The sequence below is a fragment of the Erithacus rubecula genome (assembly GCF_903797595.1).
Source record: "Erithacus rubecula genome assembly, chromosome: 3".
Classification (NCBI taxonomy): Eukaryota; Metazoa; Chordata; class Aves; order Passeriformes; family Muscicapidae; genus Erithacus; species Erithacus rubecula.
In genome coordinates, this window is record NC_136689.1 from 101355573 (window position 1) to 101375939 (window position 20367).

A 20367-nucleotide genomic window follows, 5' to 3' on the forward strand; every position below is an offset into this window, starting at 1 on the left:
CTCAGTTATTTCTCAAAAAGAGGGAATGAATTTAGATCTAGAAACATTTTTTATTTATAAAAAAAATTGTTAGCCTGTGAACCACTATAGTGTTTTTCTAATTATTCTGAATTGTTAGAATCCCACCAAGTGTTTTAAAGAATGTCTCAATGTTTTCATGTTAGTGCCATGTGTCCCACAGATTAACTTTTGGCATATAATGTAAAAGCTCTTCAGAGAATCAATCTGTCCATCTCATTCAATATCTCAGGATGCAAGTCCCATATGCCCCAATCACAAACCACTGAAATACCTTAGTCTGTCTCTCTTCATCTCTATTCCTCTGCTCCTCCTTCTTTCTGCTCTTACACCCATATTCCCCCATACCAACCTAAAAATACTTTATTTGGCATAGTATGTACCTGATCCTATTATACATTTTGCGGGTTTTTTTCAAATTACTCAAAAACATTAAGGAGTGTATAAGTATAAATGATTACTTACTTTAGAAAGTAATTTAAATACATGATAATTTTCAAAGAAAATAAAAATACAAGCACAAATAAAAGTAAATGGAGAATGCCTTCCTAAATGTAGGCTATTTGCACAAATCTTCAAGATTAACTAACCACACAACACAGATGAGGAGTTAGTGAATGCTGAGCCTGTCTGAAGAGCTGTTTGGGAAACTGTGTCCAGAAAATGGCAGCAATGAAGCCCTGCATCAGTATATTCCAGCCATGCTAAAGCATTCGAGGGCAGCTCCTCCCTCCTCCTTCTCCAGCAAGGTCAAAAATACTAATTTAAAGCAAAAGAATAAAAGAGAGGGGAAATTCCTAGAAGTAGGCACTGGCCTTGCCTGACTGGCAGCTGAGACTTGTGGTAGTTCTGGCTGATTTGCTGACTCCTGAGTGAAAACCAAGCAGTGTCAGTCCACCTGCACCCAACACATTTGAGAGCCCACTCAGGAATGGCTGTGGCCAGGGAGCTTTACCCAGACAGGCTGCAGGTTGCCTGGCTGGCAGGTAAAAGGTGGCAATGACACCCTGAGTCCCATCCTGTGCAGGATTAAACAAGCTGAACCACCAACAGTTTGATCATTTTAAGTCACCTGTTCAACATTTCCTTATAAAAGGCACACTCTGAGGAACACTCAGACTACCAGTGACAAGTGCAGGACAATTTAAGACACAGCCAATTTTTCCACTGCAATGAAAGCATGTCTAGCCTCCAAGACTCCCGACTCAAACCCTCATCTACTCTTTCACGTCCATATGGTGTGAGTCTGAGCTTGCTCTCAGCTATGGGACTGGCCAGCTCGTCCTCTCCCCAACTGCTTTGCTATTTTAATCACACTGTGCTTGAAATGAAGCGTGACAGTCTCTCCCGCTACTGACCGAGTCAATCACTGGTGCAGCCCCGGTACTGTCTGTGGCAGCCAATAGCACACACAATAAGACAGCAAGCAGAGGACACAGTTACAGCTCAGCCTTCCAGAAACCCACCAAATCATTCCTTACATTGGTCTTTAGGAGAGAAAGCAACAGGAGAGGTGTGGTGAATTGAGAATCCCAACAAACCTTTCCGTACCACACAGGCATCGCCAGGTGCCGTGAGAAAGGACTACTATATAATCCCATCCATCAACACCAAACCTGAAACCCAGCAGTCAAATTACAGCGACAGCTGGCAAGAGCCAGTATGTCTCTAACCATGAAGCTTTAGCCCAATGCTGCAAAACTTCTTATGTGAGTCATTTTGAAACTTAACGAAGATGATAACACAACTAGGTCTCGTGTTTTTCAGATATGCAAGTTATACCATTATGTTGTAAAATTAACCAATCAGCAGCACTTGCCTGTGTATACAAAACCCCACAAATGAGACTGGAGTTCAAACTTTGTTCTCATTCAAGACTACCATAAGCCCAGTTGGAGTTGTGAAGCCACGGCAGTGCTAGAGATTCAACCAGTCTGCAAACTGCTAAGTAATTCATTGCCAATGTCAATTTGTAAAAATCACCCTTGCTTTTAAAATTAAAAGTCAATTCTGTATAATGTTAGATTTCTGACTGAACAGGAAATGAAAAAAACCACCACTCTTAAAAGGGTTACATGAGAACAATTTGTAGCATTGAGTCTCCAAATCCAGAACACTTTTGGGTTTTTTGTATTTTGTTAACTGTTTAAGTGCATATAAGGTCCTCTAAAAACAAATATACGTATTTGCTTTATCTGAAATTCAAAATACAAATGACTTTACTCTGCAGCATCGCCTGCAAAATGAACTGGATATTCATTCTTAAGAATAAACTGTATTAGGTTATCATCAGTGATCGACACAATTACTCTTTTATGATCAGCCTTTAAAGAAAATAAAGCGGGGAGAGATGTACATTTGACTACTAGAGAGGTGGAAACAATAAAAGATAATACTGAATGAGAACTGCTGATTTGCCTATGTAAACCTCACTAACTCTGCCTCTTTAGGTTAATTTTTTTCTTTTCCTTCCTGCAGTCTGCAGTTCTGAAGGCTAGATGCATTCGGATCACCTTTATCCTTGAAGCCCGCCGTGACATACACTCAATTGTTTTATTTCTTAAAACACGAAACACTGATGAGTGGGAAACCCGCAAGGTAAAATTCCCCGGAGTCGCTGGTGCGCAGTTATCAGGCAGGTTCTTCGCTCGGTGTTCGGCGACAGGTCTGTTCCGCGGCGCTCCCGAGCAGCACCCGCACTGCCGGAGGGCCATCCTGCTTCTGTTTCACCCACTGGAAATCAAAGGCACCGAGACTAAGCCGTGGCCCCCCTGAAGATGCCTAGGCGAGGAGTTTTTAAAGTTATTTTGTTCGCTTTTCACGCCGACGGACTCCGCCGCCGGAATCTCTCACGTTCGGCTTCTCTGGCAGGAGAGGCTCGCCCAGCACACCAGCCCGGCACGGCCCGGCACGGCGGGAGGAGCAGCTCCCCCAGATTTACCCCGCGACCCAAGGCCGGGCGGAGGCGGCCGCCCGCGGGCAGGGCAAGCCCCGCTCCCTCCCGCCGCCCCCGCGCCGCCCCGCACGCCTCCACCATGTTGTCTGGGTGCGCAGCGGCGCGGAGGAGGCGGCGCCGCCGCCAGCCCGGCTCCGCGGGGGCCGCCCGGCTCCTCCCCGCGGCCTCCGGCTCGGGCGCGGAGGCGCTGCCCCGGCCGGGAGGCGCGGCGATCCCGGCCCGGAGCGCATGGAGGGAAACGCGGTGCGGAGGCGGGGCCGCTGTGCCCACCGGAGATCCCGGCCATAGGGGCGGGGAGTCTCCTCCTCCTCCTCCTCCTCCTCCCGCAGCGAGGCTCCGGCTCCCCGCACGCACCGGAGCGCTCGGCTCCCTCCTCCTCGTCCCTCCTCCCTTCCCCTCCTCCCCGCTTCCCTCCCCGGGTCGCCGCGGCTCCGGGAGGAGCGGGGGGGCCCCCGCTTCCTTCCCTCCCCCCCTCCTTCTCCCACCCGCCACGCCGAGGAGAGGCAGGTGAGGCCCCGGCCGCGTCCCCGCTCCGCCGCCCCACGGGAGCGGCGGCCGCGATGGCGGCGGCGATGGAGGCGCTAGGCCCCGGCCGCCCGCCCCCGGCCTCGCCCCGCCGCCGCGCCCCGGGGGCGGGGGGCGTCCCGCACCCCCGGCCCCCGCTCCTCTGCAGAAACTTTCTCGGCAACTTTCTCCCGGGCCCGAGCCCCTGCCCGCGGGGCCGAGGGGTCGGGCGGGCGGGAGCCGCGCGGGGCTGGGCTGGGCTGGGCTGGGCGGGCTGCGGGCAGTAAGTTTGTGGGGCAGGGCGCCGTGCCCCCCGCTCGGGCCGGTCCCTGCCGGCCCCGCCCGCCGCGCTGCCCGGGGCGCTGCTCGTCCCCCGGCGGAGGCGGCGTTCAGCGCCCGGGCTGGTGCTCGGCGTGAGCCGCTCCCGGAGCGGGGCCGGAGGATGCAAAAGGGCAACATTCGGGAGTCGCCCGTAGCTTGGCCTGCGCGGTTTTATCTACTGTTAATTTTTCTTCCCCCCGCCCCACCGTTCTGGTTTATATCCCATTATCGAGCCTGGGACACGGCCGCTTTACGTTTCTGAGTCATTAATTTAAATGTTCAATTTTCACACTTCATCAAGGCTCCTTGTATTCCTTACGGTTTAAAATGTGTTGGCCACACACAGGCCCCTGTTCCTGCGGAGTCTGCACATAACTTTCTGCTCGGTGTGGACCCGCGGGCTTGGTGTGCTTGAAGTTGTGTGCTGCAATATTCAATATTCAGTATTACAAATATGTGAAATTTATGATATAGTTCTGTATTATATTCATATATGGGCTTTTGCTTGTCTTGTATGCATGTGAATGTGGTCTACTTGGCACTGGGAAAACGAGGACAGAAATATTTCTGAAGCTCGTATTGTAAAGGTGTATTCAGATGTACCTGCTGGATTTAACCCTAGGCAGAGGCCAGTCGTTAATTAAAAATCAGATATTTGGGTTTACTTAAAGTGGCAGAATGTTCCAAACCAGTTTTGAAACTTGGAGTGTGTTGACAAAGAAAGTGTATTGGTTTTCACTTAATAATTCATAGCCAGCTGAATGATATTTCGGGCAAATTTTGCAAGTGAAATTGATCTTAAATCGGGGGAACTAGATACGAAAGTTTATTTCAGAGTCTTTTTCTTTCCTTTTTGGAAAGTAAGATGTTGAAAAGGGATAAAATTGCCTTGTCAGTTACCTTTGCAGTACCTCTGTTGATAGGTAGTACGCTTCAGCCATAACCATGGTTTGGTAGGCTTCACAGAAGTAAGAATGTTTCCTTTCCAAACAAGAAAAAAATCTACAAAACCTTGCACTTTCACTCTTATTTCTGATGTGTGTCTGTAAATTTAGTTACAGGAGGTTCCTACTGAGCATAAGCATAGAGTGGGGGCTATGTGTGTGTTTTTTGAGACAAGATGGCATCTGTGATGGCAGCTGAGACAGCAGTGTGGACACTGTGCTTTTCCTGAATTTCCAAGAGAAAGATCCAGTGGTAGCAGGTGTGACAGTAGTTACTAGCAGCAATTGCCAGTAAATAATTATTCCACGTGTTTTGTTAGCTTTATTTAACAGGTGCAGTTCAAATAGAACTATAATCTTTGTGTGCCTTCAGTCCCTCTAATAACTATTCTGACTGATAGAAGATTTCAAATAAATTTGGCCACAGAGGTCTCCCAGGTGAACAGTTTCTACAAAATTTGTGGAAGTAAGGAAGCCATGTAGAACGGAACTTTTAACCTGCACACCAGAGAGTTCACAGCAACACTTACCTCAGGCTGGAAATTGATGCAGGAAATGGGGCCTCCCTGGCTTTGCTGCTTGCAGAGCTACTGGTCTGGTTTTCAACAGTTATTTAATACCTGGACCCCAATACCATTCTATCTGGAATGAGACTGGTGAGCCCAAGGTGGCTTTAATCTGTATTTTGTGTTATTAAGAGTGATTTCCAAGGAAATGTTTGTTACTGTGCTACAAAACAAATGAAATTGGAAGTATTCTTAAATTGCTGCATTATTTTGAAATAGCTGGAAAAATTCTTCATACATTTTTGGTGTGCTGCATTCTGTGTAACAGAATTATTAATAAACTTCACAATATAGGGGTTTTTATCAATATTCATGCAGAGCAGAGCAGTTAACTATTCTTCTGCACCAAAGAAATGCTCTTTATCTTGAGCTTTGCACACTTTTGCAGCTCCTGAAGAATTAAATTGTCACTCTGTTTGGTCTGATAAATCATGGCCATCATGTGACAGCAATATGAAAATCTGCGGTGTGGCACATGTCAGATTATGTGGTCAAAGTTTACTTTCTGAACAAACTGGCTGCATGGTTTTACTTTTCCATCTGCACTACCTGTGGACAAAAGCTATATATTTTCAACAGATAATTCCTTGTGTTCAAAACATTAGTTAAAAGCAATATGTTCTTTCATCCATGTTCCCTACTTGCATCCAACTGTTTTTGCCGCATAGTTTGATCACAGTTGGAGTAAGATGCCTTGATGCTAATTTAAAAATTGGTGTCAGTACTAACGCAAATACGACTTTAGGAACACGTCCTTGTTCTGCTGGCTTACATCAAGCAGCCTTTTTTGGGTAGGACACCTTCCGTGCATACATACACAACCTGTGGTTTCTGTGATGTCCTCCTGTAAGGTTTCAGGCTTCTTTTCTAGTACTGAAAGTCCTGTGCCTGTTGATGGAACAGATTGATCCATGAGGCAGAACTGCAGTTTCTCTAAGTACTGTAACAGAACCAGGTTACCTTTTGTCTTGGAGGAGCCACCTCCAAATATAAGTAGATAACTAAGTCTGAGGATTTATTTAATTTCTCTTCTTGAGAGTGCCAGTAGGAGGCTGTTTTATAGTGATGGATTTTATCATGTGGCAAGAGCTGTTTTTCATAATTTTTTAAAATAAAAACTGTTTTGGAGTTGTCTATAGGAACTTTCAATCACTCCAGTTCCTGGTTGCATTCACATCAGTGATTAGAGCTGTAGGGTTCCAGATTTTATCACCAATTGCTGAGTTTTGAAGGTAAACCTGGACAACTTCCCATGTGTATGCTGAGCTTAGTAGGGAAAAAGTAATATTGAAAAAATGCTGTCAATTAATTGTAGGACAAGTTTCATTTTAGGTTATAGAGGTCATTCTTACTGCCTTTTGCACTTATGGTGGTTTATCCTTGATGGTGCCAGTGCATTTAAACAGAAACCGGACCAAAGTAAGTAAGTTATTGAAATGAGTAGGACTGCACCCTTGGTAAAGTTAACATGCATGGCTGATTGCAGGATCAGAGATCAAGATGAATAGTAACTTTAATGCTAGAAATTGAGTAAGTAAGCACTATTACTTATGAATGAGTTTTGTTCCCTTTAGATTTAAACACACTTTCTTTGAAAATGTAAAGGGTAGCTGGAAATAGGATAGGAAATGCTATGTGTTGTCATTTTGGGTAGACACTGCATAGAGCACTGGGTTTCATGCTGTGTCCCCTTAGTCAGTGGACCAAAGCCATGCACTGCTGAAATGAAGCCCTAGAGCTTGACTTCTAGCTAGCCCTGGCTTGTATCCAAGCCCCACAGCTCAGAGGGATACTGCTGTAGAGATCTGCATTTTTAAGGCTTTGTTGATTGTTGTGGCCAAGACTGGGGTTTAGTTTCGATTTTTCTTGACTGCAGTATTAGGTGATGTTATAGAGCATGGTTGAAGAGTGCTGAGGAAGTAAAATCTCAGACTGGAATAATTTGTGTTCTAGATTCTTGAACACTATTTGTTGTTGAGTCGGAATCGGATAACATTTTTGCTAACCTGGCTGTGCTTTATCTTTGTATTTTTGGAAGGCAAGTGCTTTTATAGTAGTGTTACATGAGACTTTAACAAGTATCAATATTGACTGCACCTATATCTTAAATGTTTATGTAAAATTTGAATTCTGATGGTGCTGCTGAACATGAAATAATTTGTCTTTCGACTTGTCACTTCAGGGAGATGAAAAACTCTTATGGCTTAAGATATTTCTGTGGCTTTCTTCACGCCAGAAGTCTAGAGTTGTCTGGGAAAAATAAATGATTCTTCAGAAGTGATGAACCCTTTTAGTTGAAATTTCAGGATTATGTAGACCAGGCTTGCAAGAGTGAATAACTTTATTTAACTTCATTGACAGTGAAGTTGAGTAAACACATCCACATAACTAAATCTTTGTAGATCAGGGCCTTTAACTTTGTTTTGGAGAAACCTTCAGGAGAATTTCGTGCCATTAATCACCCATTTAAACTTATTCTTTGTATTAGAGGAGTTTGATTTAGTAGGGTTAAGTTCCTTTGCACATGCCCAAAGCACTCTCAAATGTTGCAAAACTGAGGCAGTAGTTGTGTTTTATTCATGGTGTGAATTATGGAGTATAAATGCAGTCAGGCCTCAGGTATGCTTCCCAGACTGACAGCCCCTGTAGAAAAGAAGACTTGGAAAGGAGGATGGTGTTCATGTTCCAAATATTTGCCCATAGTTCACGCAAACATTTTGATGGTTTGTGCAAACTTCAGAAATAAAGTATCTGGGCTAAAGGTTTTGAAATGTTCAGCCCTACCTAATGGCCTCGCAGTAAGAAAAGGCAGTGCTTGTTCGAGGTATTTAAAGAGTAATTAGAGGGTGCTATGGATCTCTTGTGTATTGCAATTGTATAGCATTATAACTGTTTTGGCAGTCAGCCAGGAAAGGGATACTTAAAACAAATTAATAGTGAACAATCCAGTTTTAATAAGTTATTTTAAGTATGGTTAGATAACAACATTAATATTTATGTTTAAAGTGTGACAAAGAAAATACAGGTCTCAGTTGTTACATGTATCTTCTTGCTTTTCAAGAACATTTTATTGGAAACTAAAATCATGACTGAGGCTTGTAACCACAGAAGAGTAGAAAAAAACCTCCAAAATCCTTCTCTTTCTTTACGTACTCTTCCTGTTCCTGGTTGATTTTTACCAGCTCAACCTGTTCAACATAAATGCTTTATTTTGCCAGTAGTAGTACTCCAAAGTCCAGAGGCTAAAAGACTGTACCAAGGACAGCATGGCCACAGGCTTTCCTAATTCTTAGGCTCCCTTCCTGAGCATCCAGTATTGCCAAGCATTTCGGATGGTGGGGGCCCATGGTGAACCTTGGTCTGACTCAGAGGTGTTTGGGCTTGATGGACTTCTGGTTTAATTCATTAAAAACTGGCCTTTCAATAGGCTTAATGTGTTTCATAGATGAACAATGCTTTTAAGGTTTTGGTCAAAGTATGCTTCACTGAAAAATGAATATAGAATTAACATCTAGAAAATATTCTTGTTTTCAAAGTGCACATTTATCTGAAACTAGCATTTGTTTTCCAAATATAGGAAAGAAAACATTATCAAAACTGAGGTTGAGGGAGGAAATTTAAAAATAAATACAAAAGTTCTGAATTTAATTGTAAAGTGTTAAAAACACATCACCAAGATTAGTCATATATCTTTTTATTTCTCTTGTACCTCCTTTCTTTGCCTTGATTTTGATCTGCTTTTCTGGAGGTCTGCAGTTTGAGATAAAAACTTCGCATTACTGATTCCCAGAAGAATCTTCAGAAGAATATTAGCAGAAAAAATATGTAGTGCTTTAGTTAAAGTTGATCAGACTAAGTCTGTGAGAAACAGAGTTAAGCGTGACATTTAGGTCTGAAATTTGTATAAAACAGGCTCGAAACATCTTAAAAATTACAGATCTGCACCAAACCTAGTAACAAAGTTCATGTTTTAAAAATCTTCTATTCATGTGAGGCGAAGCAAGGGTGAGATGAAATGGGAGGAGAGCTTCTGGTGATAAAAGCAAGTGGTTTGTGTCCTTTGTTCTGTAGCTTCTTGAGCTGAAAACAGAACGTACCAGCAGAACATTTCTCGACTTCTGGTGTTCTGTTGATACCTAGTATTTAATAGTTGTGACCAGCTCTGATTGCAGTAGTTCTGTTGAAATACTCCACATACCCTGAGAGATGTGGACTTGTAGCAATGCTCTGATGAAGCTGTGAACATACTGAGTAGTGCATCTTATGAGCTCATAGGTAATCTCTCCTAATAGAAAATCCTGCAATACTTCAGTGACAGGCAAACATGAAAATACAGATTTTGTCGTCTTTTTCCCAATACAAATTTATGCAAGGCTTAAATAAGTTCTGCAGGGCAAAGACAGTTCTCTGCTCTGTGTCATGACTAGCCCAGGTGGGTTGTGTATCATTCTTAAAAGAGAGCTGTCCCTTACTGAATGGGCACAGAAGACTTGTAGTTTTCTTGATTGTTTGGGGGTTTTTTTATCCTAAATCTGAACAGAGCTTCTCTTTGATGAACATGTTCTTTTCTAAGCCTACTGAAAGAGCAGTTGTTATAAATCAGACCAGAAGTCTATGTAGGCAAATGTGTTGTCTTGATTTTTTAGATTTTTTTTTTTTCAATCCACTCAATTGAAGATAAATTCTTAGTGTCTCAAGTAAGTTTTTGGAAGTTCAGTTGGAGGCTAATTTTTAGAATAGGTTCTTTGAGCAACAGATGGCACTTCTCATTCTGCCTGTTATAAATAAAAAGTATTCAGGTTTTTTTCCAGCAGAAGTGTCTTAAAATGTAAGTGTGCTCTCTGGCTTCTGAGACATGCAATATATGGGATTTTTACCAAAGTATGTTCTTTGGTTTTATTTTTTTGGGACTTCCCCTGCCATGTATTTTAGAAGAGAAGTTGCATTATGGAATGACAAAGCCCTTAAAGCAAAGAGAGGATGGGCTTGTTTAGCTGATACTGGTGTTAAATATTTGTTTAATGGACAATTAAAGGTTATAATAACATTGGCCATATCAGCTCATCCATACCTAACTGGAAAACATTCGCTGGGGAGAGAAAAAGGGTATTTTAGTCTCACTGTAGACAGCCATGTTGAATTCAGCTTTCATAGTAAAGTTAAATATTCTATTCAGGAACACTTAGAGCATAGAGCAAAATACCATTCCTTTTGAAAACAATTACCCATGAAGAAAAGAAACGGGGAAAAAAAGGGTAATTCCTGAGATGTTACTACTAGTCAGATGGAGAAATTTTCTGGAGTAAAATTTGTTTTCTCAAGCCTGAAAAGAATGCATTCATATTCTGTAGTTGGTGGGATAAAAAGGGTTATGTGTTTTTGTTTGATGGGTTTTAAGAAGTTTTTTTTGTTTTTTGTTATTGTCTTTCTGTGGTTCTGATGAGACAGCAAATTGCAGGTACAAAATTTTCAGCTTCAGAACACACAAAAATTAAATCCTAGTAGTATATGGCTTTAGAGGCTAGGATGCAGTAGTAATATGGGTACTTTTTTTTTAATTTTACTTTCAAGTACAATTCTGTACTTTATTTTAAGTACAGCTACACACTTAAAACACAATTCATAAATCATAGTGATTGAGGCTATTTAAAGTGGTAAGCTTTCAAAATATCTTGCTGAATAATTGCACATTATGTAATTTGCTAAAGATATCCATCTTTTTCATTTTAGAAATTATTTCTTAGCTTGTACGCTGTAGAAACCGTAGAACTGATTGATTCAGGCTATCGTGATGTACGTAAAATGAGACAAGTGTTAGTTTATAGATGAAAAATTATTTCCCTGGAAACGTTTGACTTGTTCATGCATAGTAGGTGTATTTAAATATTCTGGAATTCATTTGCATTGGTTATTAAATCTAGGGTTCTTTGATTACCTCCCCTTCCCTTTTCCTTAGGTCTGACTATTTAAATCTGGTGCATACATGGTGAAATCATAGCTAAGTTAATACGTGACTTACATTAACAAGCATGATATCTTTATTTTATATGGTTATTTAAAATTACTATTTTACCTCAGATTTGCTCTTGGGCTTCTTTTTTCTTTTCCCACAGAAAGTGCTTGTACCTTACTAGTCAGTAAAATATATTGACTCTACATATTAGGTTTACACTGTTAGCTTTTTTTGCCAGGGGCATGGATTTTCTGTGTATATTTAATGTAATAATGAAGTGTTTTAATAATTCTCTTAAGCTATATACATAATTATTTAAGCAATGAAAGTGTAATTTCTATGCAAGACATTTATATTTCCTCCTAGTTTGTGTTCAGTGGCATTTGAATGGAAATTCTGATTGGAATTCAGATAATAAGTAAATCACCAGTGTTACATTTTAAAGTACAGGTTAATATGTTGCTTCCTAGATAAGGATATAGAAGGCAATAATTCTAGTGCATACCACATTTTGCTTTAAATCTGATCGATTTATTTATAAATGAGAGTAATAGATTTAGTTTGTGAGTCATTTTTGGTCACCAACACCTCCAAGGCATTCGAATGGATAGGTCCCATACTTCCAAATTTTCATTTTGTTTGAAAGTAGAAACAAAAAAATCTCTCCTGTCATTAAAACTTGTTTTCCCTAAATGTTTCTAAGATGCTAGTGAACTGGTATCTAGATAACGTTGAGGGGTGGAATATTCTTTACACTTGCAACAGCTTATGTTACTTTAGATAGTTGGGTATTCAAATTCTGATTTCAGGTGATTATGAATTAACTCTGCCAGTTTGGTGATTTAAATTTGTTTAAAGTTCTGGTGGCTAATAACATAGTTTGAATGTTTTAAAATTCAGTATAGGTTATCCTGAAAGTAAATATTTCTAGAAATTTCAGTTTAAAAATTCTTTCACCACTTTAAATATTAAAAAAATGTCATCAGAAGGGTAACTTACTATTATAACTATATGTGACGTGTGGTCAATCAATATATGACTTAATTCAGCTTCATAGGTCTGTTGTACTCTATTTTTGCTGTTATGCAAATACTTAGGGGTAAGCATTGTTTACTGCATTGTGTGCAATACAGTGTTGCCAGGTAATTTATATGATGGAATCAAATCATATTTAGGCCAACAGGGTAACCTGCAAAAACTTCTGAGCCTGTCTATTTATTACAGCCTAAGAAATTCTTGAGGAAATCCTGACTGCTCTGATGCAAAATTGAAAAGTTAGCAAGTCTTACTGCTGCATGATTTCTGCAGTTTGGAAACCATGCCATTAAACTGTTGCTTCTCTTAAAATATTTCCTAGATTTGATGGAATTTTACTTTTCCCTCAAGTCTCCCTGAAACTGAAAGCCAAAGCAGATGCTGATAGTACAGTTGTACAGTCAGAATATCTGAATGGGCTCATTTTCTTTAAAAACATTGCTGTGTAAAATAACTTCTCACATGATTTAAATTTAAATGGAAATTAGACCTTTTTTGCCTTTTTAAAAGGTTTGTTTCAGGGTAGTTTGTTTGCTTGTCTGGGGCATTTTTTGGCTAATTAGGAACTGGAAAGTTTGAACCTGTTTTTATTCACGTATATTTTGGCACTGCTGTTCTAGGATGTGATCCTTTTTCACACTGAAGTCAAGTGCAAAATTCCCCTTGACTTCAGGGAGAGCTGGATTAGCTTTACACAAAAGGACTAAATCGTCCTTTGGGATAAGTGGAGGCAACTCTATTGAAGTAGACTTCATTAGAGTATAAAATGAAGACAAAAAAAAGTGTTGCTTGCCTTAACAGGCAGTGAAATTGGATCTGTTAGCTCAAGCAGCTAGGTTAATTTAGCAGCTGAATCAAAGATTTTTGCTCTTTTTCAATTAGATTGTAGTTTTATTAGTTCAGTGCATTGAGCAGGGAGTAACATGTATCACTTAACCTTGACTACAAATATTTTACAGAAACTAGAATCTCTTTATGAGCCTCTTCGTGTGTCATAAGAATTGTCATGAGAAAATAAACACTTGGTAAAGGATAAGCAAACTTTTGAGGAGTTTATCCTTAAGTAGATGAAAGGAACCTGTTTAAATTGCTGTTTAAATCTAGGCTTTATATGACAAGTTGTGTGAGTTTTGAGGAGCCTTATTTGTACTTTCAGCCTCAGGCTGGCATCCTGAGTGGCTTTATGTAGTCTTGCTGAGGTGAGAAGTGGGAAATTCATTTACACCGAAAATTGAACTGGATGTTATCTCATATATTTGCTGGTGGTGTCTGGAGTAATCCCATTGAGTTCCACGGTAGACAGCAGTGCCTTTGGCATCTCTCCCTAATGCTTTACTCAGCAGTATCTGTTTTGTGTACACGAATGATGAGGAAATATTATTTGACAAATTAACTCAAATGTAGTGATTACTTATGTAATACTCTGCTATACTTTTTGTAAAATGTATCATTTGCACTCTTGCTTATCAAGTGTTTCTTCTGGTGCTTCTGATACCTAGAATAATGAATTAATTCAACTATCTTTGTGATTATTGTGACCTAGCACTTTATATATGGGTTTCTTATACTTCCTCTCTGAAATTTCACAAGGGGAGGGGGATGGGAGTATTGTAATCTCCTTAGAATAATTTGAGGTTGAGTCCTTAAATGCTGCCCCGAATTTCTTTATTAACACTTCAGAGGTGAAATAAAATCTGCTCCCTAGGAAGCTTCACAGAGCTCTCAGCTGTTTAGCATGCATAGCTCTGGGAAAAAACCCTCCACAAAAAACTGTTGCTGCAATATTTAGCTGTTGTTAAGGGGTTAAGTAGTAAACTGAAATTCTCTGAAACACTTGAGATGCTAAATTTACAAAACAAGACACGAGAACTGTTTTAAGATTAGTCATAGTTAGGGAGCTTATTGAAGCACCGGCATCTTCCTGGATACATCCTGTACTTTTGTGTCTTCAGCCTGCTTCATCTATTCACGGTCCTAACTGCTTTTTGGTTTTTAGAAACTCTTGCTGCAACTTCTTTGTGACTTAAGATGCATTGTCAATCAGTCCAGTCCTCCCCATGCCAGCCAACTGCCCCCTTAATGCAGCAATTCACTTGGATGAATAGTGCTCATGCTTTAAGGAGACAATTGTCTACCAGAGAGAGTGCCAAGTTGATTTAACTTTGTACGGGTGTGAAAGAGTTTTTAAATGGGTGCTGTCAACTAGCATTGGCCCAGAGCATCAGCTGCTTGAAAATTGTTACAATCTGTTTGGGATTGCATCAAAATTTGCAATATTTTAGTCAATCACTGTGCTGCAGAGAGCATTAGTACCCCAGAGGTGGTTGTCAGGCAATTGTCTGTGGTCTGTCGGAACTGTAGCAGACGTGTCCTGGCTGAATGTGCTACACAGCTTTTAAAATGGACTCCTTTTTGGCAGTACATTGCTAAATTGGTGAAAGAATACAGGATTTATGTTGTAATCTGCTCTTCCAGTTCCATTTAATGCCACAGCGTGTTTGAAACACTTAGTTGGATGTATAATACAGTGTAAAACCACATCTGTAGCCTGTCATTACTGTAGTGCCTACAGAGCTGAGCTACCATTTAGCCTAGCCAGCTACTTGGATTATCCATTACCTGCAGAATTTATGAAAATTGCATCACTTCTTTGCTGACCAAAATTTTTTGATGCTTTTTTAGTTTTAGAGGAGGCTGAAAAGATGCTTACCTTCTAGGTACACCATCACTTGAGTGCAGAGCGTTTAGTGCTGTACTTTCTTTCATTCTTAATAGTATAAGGATGGAGCTTTCCTAAGCATTATTTGGGACCTGATATTTCTTCACTGCACTTTTAAAGGGTAGAGAGAGGGTGAAAAAAAATTAAGAAAATAACACGTGGAGAAGATGCTCCCTGAAATTCCTCGTGTGTTTGTTTTTGTGGTTTTTATTTTTTTTCAGGGAGGCCAGGAAATCTGAAAAAAGTTATTTCTGTCAAGAGCCTGACAAAATATGATTATTATCCTACGTGTAGAAAGGATGCTGTTAACAAAATACTCGGTTTAAAGGAGAGAATTTCTTGTGTGCTTGGTAGTAAGTAGTGAGTATATTTGGGGGCAGGGAGGAGGGTGTTTTCCTTGCTTCTCTGAGGTCATTAGGCCATTACAGCTGCAACAACATTGCTACTAGCTTACATACATTTGTGGAGAAAGAAAGAAGCATTGTTATTTCAGTGCCTGGCTGGAATGAGTAGTTTAAGCAGTGAGATTGTTAGTTGTTTTAGGGACATCTCCATTAGTAGATATACAACTATTACTAAGTGTATTGCTGACATCAGAAGAAGCAAAACAAAAGCTTAGATTAGAGAAAGTGATGAACAGGAGCTAGAATAACTTTCAGATATGAAAGACAAGGTGTTGATTTGGATCTGTCATAGCCTGGAGAAGAAATCATGTTTAACCACCTTGTGTGATGAGATTGGCTGGGTAGGTGAGACAAGAGCAGTGAACATTGTTTATCTTGATTTCAGTGAGACTTCTGGCATGGTCTCCTATGGCATCCTTATAAACAAACCGATGAAGTGCCTGCCAGGTGACTGAACAGTGAAAGTGACTGGGAACTGCCTGGCCTGATGGGCCCAAAGGGTTGGCATCAGTGGCACAGTGTCTCAAATGGCTCAAAAGCTGGTGGCCAGTCACTAGCAAGGCTCAGTACCAGAGAATCCTGTTTAACACCTTTGTTACTGACCTGGGGGTCACACAGAGGTGCACTTCAGCAAGCTTGCAGGAGGAGCTGAGAGACCAAAGAGAGCTGTGCTGATATCCAGAGGGACATTGACAGAGGAATTGAATTGTGTGATGGGAACCTCCAGAAGTTCAGTAAAGGGAAATTCAGTGATCCTGGGGAGGAGCAGCTCCAGTGTGTGGTAAGGTCCAATCAGCTGAAAAGAGAGTGCAGTAAAGGACCCAGGGGTTCTGGTGGGAAAGATGTATGTGAGCCATCAATGTGCACTTTAAACAAAGAAGGCCAGAAACATTCTGGATGCATTAGGAAAAGTTACCAGCACATGAAGGTGGTGATCCTTTCTCCCTGCTCATCACTGGTAAGACCATGTTTCAAGTGCCTGTGTGCTTCTGGGTTCCCCAGTACAAGAGAGACATGGACATACTGGAGAGAGTCCAACAAAAGGCCGCTAAGATGACTGAGGGTCTGGAGAATTCCTCTTATGAGGAGAAGCTGAGAAAGTCAGGATTGCTCAGCCTGGAAAAAAGAATGCTGGGGGCACCCTATATGTATAAAATAACCTAACAGGGTGGAATGAAGAGGATATAGTGGGGCTGCTCTTGGTAGTTTCCCCTGATAGCATGAAATAATGGGCACAAATTATAATAGAGGAAATTCCATTTAAAATCATAAAAATGAGAGGTTTTTAATGCTAAGGCTGATAGATTGCTGGAACAGGTGTCCAAAAAATGTTGTGGATTCTCCATCCTTGGCAATAACTCAAAACCCAGCTGGACACAGCCCTGAGCAACTTGCCTGTCATTGACATACTTTGAGCAGGGGGGTTGGGGTAGGCATCCTCCAGATGTCCCTTCGAGTTTCAGCTGTTCTCTAATTTTCATTAAATGTTTTGAGAGGGCCAAACCAATAAGTGTGGCAGTTGAAATGAAACAAAACACAGGTGTTTAAAGGCAGAATATTTTTGTTTGTGTTCATGGACAAGTCTATTTGTTTGTTCCTCCCAGCTTTCTTATGACCACTTAGGAAGAGGATAGAAAACTCTTTGCAACTGCATTGTTCTCTTGGGTGTCTTAGCTTTCTGCTATTAATATCAGGGCTGTGTATGGCTTTATTGTCAGCTGTGTCCTCTCACTCCCGCAGCAGCAGCACTGAGGCTGCTGTTAACTTCTCTGCTGCCCAGAAGACTGAGCAGTACTAGAGGCTTTAAGACAAGGAAGAGTTTTCTTCTCATATCTGGAAAGGTGTTTTTTCAACATCTGTAATTAGGATAATTTTTTTTTCTTCTTAATGCTGTAAAAGCGTAGGATGCAAACACTATGCTTGAGGGTTTATTATTAATAATGTTTGGTGGTTTTTTCTGCTTTCTCCTTACATTTGATTTAAACATACTAAATTGAGGAATCCTTGCTGCTCTTCTTTTGGTATTAGAACCACAAGCTTCTATTAGACTGATGCAAAATATGGAGGTATAAAATACTGATGCAAAAAAGAGCTGAAACAGTTGCATATGGATTTAAACACACTGTTATGTGTAACTGTAACATCCTGCCAGTAGAAATACAGTCACGGTGAACCTAGCCACCACAGAAAACCACTTGATCAGTTTGTAAGACTAATTTTCAACTCTTTGTCTTTGGATATGTGAGTTAAAAGAGATGAAAGTTGGCACTATGTTGAATAAAATTTGTGTGAATTTAAATCTGAAACTTAGATGGCATTTAAAAATTTTCGTGTTGTAAAAGCAACTTCACATGAAATGGGTGAGCCTAAAAATACTTGTGTACATTGTTTTAGTCCTTATCTCAAGTTGCCTGCTTGTTAGTTGTAATTTCCACAAAAGTTCCCAATTCCAGAAAGGTTTTAAAAGTTTTACTTCTCTTTGAATGCTGTCTCATTTGCAAATGAATAACTGTGTCTTCACAAGCTCATTTGTGTTTTCTGGTAATTAGGACAGCTATTGCATAGTTGAATGGCTACTGCTGCACAGCAGCATATATTTATGGAATTATTATTTACAGACTGGAAAGATGAGAGAGACTCTTTGATGCAATTAAATGCTTGTAGTATTACTGTTACAGTAAATTTTTATCATATACTGATCTTCTGAAGGATAATGCTCAAACCTTCTGTGGAAAAAATGAAGACTACTTACATGTCTTTAGAGAGGCCTGCTTTGCACTTCAGAAGCACAGCTTTCCAAACAGCAGGCAAGTAAGGATCATTGTACTGTAGAGAGTGAGCAACAAATACAACATCTAGGTAAGATACAAATTCATGTGTGCGTGTGATCTATAGTGTCCTAATCTGTATGTGACACTATTTTTAAAAAAGGCTTTGGGACAGATCTGGGGAACTACAGATTACTAAGCCTGACATCTGTTCCAAGTAAATCAGTCAAAATAGTAATAATGAGAATAACATGGGTAAACTTGATGTATTGAGGAAGAGTTAGAAGTTTGCTGTGAAAGGATGTCATGTTTTGCAAACTCGCTGGAGGTTTTTTGAAGGCAAGTACATGAATAAGCAAGATCTGACAGAAGCAGCTTCTTTGGATGTCCAACAAGCATTTGACAAGGATCACCACCAAAGAATTTTGAATAAAACAAGCAGTTACAGGATAGGAGGGAAGTATTTTATCTGATTAAATTAATGACTAAAATATAAGAAGAATTGGAGCAAATAGAGAGGGGTTCCAGGTAATAATTCTCCAGGGTTATGTTAAAGGAACGTGTTCAAGTTAATAAGGTGTATAGAAGAAAAGTGAGCTCACAGACTTCACTGATGGGTAGCAGATGCAAAGGCAAACCCTAGCATTACACAGGGACCTGACATTGCTCAGCAACCAGACATTAAAATGACAGATGAAATTTCCCATAAATTGCTTCATGTGTTCTGTGTGGAGCTGGGGAGGAACAAGCTTGCTTCTAAAAAGATGAGCTCAAAGCTGACTATTGCCAGTAGAAATGGTTAGGAAAGAAAGGGAGAATAATGATTATAACATGTAAGAAATTTAATCATCATATGCAGTTTTGCCCTGCTTACACCTATCCCTGTCATTGCTGTAAAAAGAACTAGGAAGAGAAAGTCTGAAATATGGAGCAGTTTCTGTAAGAGGAGCAGCACAAATCTGTTCAGGTAGAAAAGGTGACCAAAAAATGGTGTGACTGCATCCTGTTAAGTGTTCAGGAACCAATTGGACAAAAATAGGGAGTGTTTATTCACTGTCTTTTTTTAGTGCATGCACACTAAGAGGTATCTAATGAAAATAGCAGCTGATGAATTGAAAACAGACAAAAGGAGGTGGTTCCCAACAGAATGTGTAATTAAGCTATAGAATTTCTTGCCTCAGGAATTTAAGGAGTCTAAACATTACATCACTGTAAAGGGAAACTACTGTTTTGTGGAAGAATCATCAAATATCTACCTATTCTTGTTCAGGAAATCCTGCTTCTGTAAACCTTTGGGGGAATCAAGGAATATTCTTGGGAAACATTGCTGTGTATTTATTGTATTCTTGTCTGCTCCACTGCTGGCTGCTGTTAGTGAGAGGATATTTGAATGGACACAGACCTCTGGATCTTGCTTAGTATGGCCATTTTAGCCTGCCCCTTTTTTATTTTTATTTCTCTGTTACTAGTTTTCCAGAATCCTTTCTAGTGGTAGCACTCAAACTTTGGCCCAAGCTGGGGTGCTAAGATATTAGGGGGGGATTTTAGGGCTACTGTTTATATATTCTTTGTGCTACTGTGTGCGTGCCACCAAAACATAAAATCTCCAAAATATAAAATCTGATCATGTTCAGACCAGGGATGGGACTGCAGGTACGTGTCAGTCAATGGCTTAATTTCATAAGACTTTATCCTCTTAGTAGTGCATAGAACATTTTGGTCATGTAATGGATGTTCTAAGGAAGAGGTGGTTTTGAGTGTGTATAGGTCGAATAAATGGATGGCCTGGGCTGACTTGGCAGATTATTTCTGCTCTCCCTTCTGACTCCTTTGTGCAGTGATTTTGTATTGCACTTCCTCCTCCAGACATGCTTATTGATAAAAATACACTTCTCTGTGTCTCTAATGACTATTGAAATAATCAAGTGATCTCACTGCTTGTAAATTAAGGGGTAATACTGTGTCGAACAGCAATATTCCATATGAAAATCTTCACACTCTTTGAAACAAGAGACTGCTATTTAGCATGGCTGCCCTGTTCCTTTTGTGAAGATAGAAGCTCTGCAAATAATAAGCTTTAACTGTTTGGTTCAATCATAATAGATTGATTCATTCTGATTTAGTATTATACTTTAATATGTAACTGATTATGAAATCCTTTGTTCCTGCTTTCTGTAGA

General features: G+C 40.4%; 1 protein-coding gene across 1 annotated transcript in view; it reads left to right on the forward strand.

The window, feature by feature from the left end:
• The first annotated feature begins 3025 nt into the window (after positions 1-3025).
• Positions 3026-20367, forward strand: part of YES1 (YES proto-oncogene 1, Src family tyrosine kinase) — a 50367-nt gene continuing 33025 nt past the window's right edge. Inside the window, exon 1 of the mRNA XM_079300289.1 lies at positions 3026-3481. The gene's annotated coding sequence lies outside the window, so the exon portion shown is untranslated. The remainder of the gene's footprint in view (positions 3482-20367) is intronic.